A 3,496-nucleotide genomic window follows, 5' to 3' on the forward strand; every position below is an offset into this window, starting at 1 on the left:
GAAAACACATACAAAGAAATCATTTTGTTTTATCATTTTATGACACCCGCTCATGACCTGATGAAATGAAAACTGAAAAGGGTGACTTAAGATCTGCTTCGTAGAACCGGCGTTGGCCGCGGTGAGAATGAATAAACGTGTAAAAGAAGCACACATTGTTAAGAAATAGGAACATTCTACCTGCAAATTGGAACGAGCGCGCGTGTGTGTGTTTGTGTGTGTTAATGTGTGTGTGTGTTTGTGTGTGTGTGTTTGTGTGTGTGTGTGTGTGTGCGTGTGTGTGTGTGCGTGTGTGTGTGTGCGTGTGTGTGTGTGTGTGTGTGTGTGTGTGTGCGTGTGTGTGTGTGTGCGTGTGTGTGTGTGTGTGTGTGTGCGTGTGTGTGTGTGTGTGCGTGTGTGTGTGTGTGTGTGCGTGTGTGTGTGTGTGTGTGTGTGTGTGTGTGTGTGTGCGTGTGTGTGTGTGTGCGTGTGTGTGTGTGTGTGTGCTTGTACTTGCGTGTGTACATGTGTGTGTCTGTTCGTGCGTGTGAGCGTATACTGATATTTGCTTGTCTCTCTGTATACTGTGTGTATGCGAACGCGCGTGTTTGTTCTTACGCTCATTTGTGAGCCTGCCAATGTAATCGCGCAACTATATTGCTTTGGGGGATCCGGGGACTTAAGAGGTTGGCATTGTTCTCAAAATGTCATCTTCAATTCCACAATTTCTCATAACGTGCATGCTCCCTAAAGGTTTGAAAGCTTTTACAGTCTTCAAGAGGGATCACATTATCTTGTCAGCGTGTGTTATTTTGAACGAAAGATGACGGTCTCGGAATTCACCCATTTGCTCCAAGAGCCATTTGAGGACACAAGTTCAAATCCCTGGATAAAACCCTTTATTTTCTAAAATGGGGTGTTTGCATTTTTAGCTGCCTAATTGGGCTTTGACGAAATCTGGACAACATTATTGTGTCGTTTAAATCGAGTTTTTGCAAGGACGGCCATCTTTGCAAAATGGCCTCATTGATCCCAATCTGTAAAACTTTGTCCTCGCGCATTATCCGGGTTGATGGTCGTTTTTGTTCTGAGGAAATGCGTTCTCTCTCTCTCTCTCTCTCTCTCTCTCTCTCTCTCTCTCTCTCTCTCTCTCTCTCTCTCTCTCTCTCTCTCTCTCTCTCTCTCTCTCTCTTTCTCTTTCTCTCTCTCTCTCTTTCTCTTTATCTCTCTCTCTCTCTTTATCTCTCTCTGTCTCGCTCTCTGTCTCTGTCTTTTTGTCTCTCTCTGTCTCTGTCTCTCGCCCTCACTCTTTTATCCTTATAAGATTAAGTTCGTTCGTTTGTTCGTTCGTGTTCTCTCTTTCTCTCTATCTCTCTCTCTCTTTCTCTCTTTCTCTCTTTCTGTCTGTCTGTCTGTCTGTCTGTCTGTCTGTCTCTCTCTCTCTGTCTCTCTGTGTCTTTCTCTCTGTGGCCACCAAATGCAAGCTTCTTCATAGAGACACATAGTTTGTTGTCTTTCCCTTGCTTCTTGACAACTACTCGGCTTTGTTTTTGTTCTTGTCAGTTAATTGGCTGCTTGATCGATTTCAGTTGTTGCATATTGAGTGTTTGGCAGCTTGTTGTTGTTGTTGTTGTTGTTGTTGTTGTTGTTGTTGTTGTTATTTTTGTTATTGTTTTTGTTGTTGTTGTTGTTGTCGCTGTAAAGATTTATAACACGAAGCATTCTGTGTTCGGTAACTACGAACGGAACTACTTATGTATTTAACGAACCAATCTAATACAGTTCAGTTTGTGTGTCGAACCAAAAGAAAAAGCAAATCACGTTTTCATCAACAGAGTGTCATTATATGCTGAATTATTAATACACACATTAAAATTCGACATCCCGCCATTAAGAAGAAACTGCAGTAATATAATAATTTACTCCATAATGTCTAATAAAAAGTTGTTACGTAGTTGCCTATCTCCTCCTACGCCGAGCGATAGTTTGCGAGAACCGGATAATACGATCACACGGGAAATATCTGGGAATGACAATCTGATAAGGGATACAGACACGGATCGGTTCGGTAAATTCTGGTTGGGAAGAGTATTACCAAGTCCAGCCTACAGTCTCTCATGAATATGAATAGATTTTGAGGGCTATTTTGACGACCCTTGGTCACTAGAATAATTAATTGTCTCGTCTCCTTGAGATATATTGCGGTGTATAAGTTACCGTGTCCCCCCCCCCCCCCCGTATACTCAGGGACTAGTAGATTGCATTTCTGCTTGTAAGCTTAAACGTGATTTAACTGACTTGTTGATTAAGATTCTGCTCGAAATTAAAAATTGATTAAAAAAAAGGTCTCATTGTACTGTATTTGTTATCATTTCTTGAATTCAAACATGTAAACATTTACTGTGCTAATGTGCTAAAAGTAAGGACAAAACAACCCTTGTTTGCAAATCCGTTTTATTGTTGGTTTCTGAGTTTACCTTAGCCATTGCGCTTCATCTCGGTCGAAGGGTTTCGGCCATCCCAGTGCTTATTAGTCTCGGTGAAAAAAAGCCAGTTTGTTCAGTTTCATTCTCCTCGGCCGACATATGGACTAACAGTTTTGACGTAAGCAAAACTGAACTGTAAAAAAACGTACTGTAAATGTAACGTTTTGTATTGTCAACAAATAAACGTTCCAATAAACTATCTTTCTTGTTTTTTTTATTCACGATTTAACACTGTTTTGCACGACTTATTTTTTCTCTTTTCTCTTTGTAATTGTAGTCTTTTAAAAAAAATTTTTTTTTTACTGTTGTTTTCTGAATGTTTCTTGCTCCCTTCAATGTTGTTTCTTCGATTTTTTTTGGTCATAAATTCCTTCCTATTTCTTTCTCTGTTTATTCTTTCCTTTCCTCTTCCTTGGTGCTAAACCTATCTTTTTTCCTTTTTTTTCTCCCATTAAGAAGACGCCCAGAACTCACGCTCGCATTTTTATCATTTCTTTATCTGCAGTGTTAACTTTTGACATTTATGCACTTGCAGCAAATAAATCGACAACCTCCTGTGTATAAATTATATCACACAATTCCCTTTGCAACATATATATATATCACCCTGCAGACTCACTTTTGTTTAAACTGAGACAATTTTCCGTCGCCATCCGCCAGTTTTATGGGCCTATTCCGGCTACAAAGGTGATGCATGTTGATTTTTATTGCTGCCGTTCCCTTTGTGCACTTTTTTGCACGATGATGTTAAAGAAGTATTGCCGGACTTTGCAGTCACAGTTTAGACCTTTTTTTTTAATTTTAATTTTTTATTTTTTAAAGAAATCTGCAACTTCTTACCACTTTTTGGCTCACGTAAGTGTAGCCTATGCGATGCTAACTTTTGTCTGTCTGTGCGTATGTATATGTATGTGGTAGAAACTCTAACATTTGAAGACGTCACATTACATTGACGTCACATTATGACGTAAGAGGGTTTGACGTCACGCGAAGGAATTACTGAAAGTCTCGTCATTGGTTTTTTGAGCGGG

Source organism: Littorina saxatilis, linkage group LG11 (assembly GCF_037325665.1).
Source record: "Littorina saxatilis isolate snail1 linkage group LG11, US_GU_Lsax_2.0, whole genome shotgun sequence".
Taxonomy (NCBI): domain Eukaryota; kingdom Metazoa; phylum Mollusca; class Gastropoda; order Littorinimorpha; family Littorinidae; genus Littorina; species Littorina saxatilis.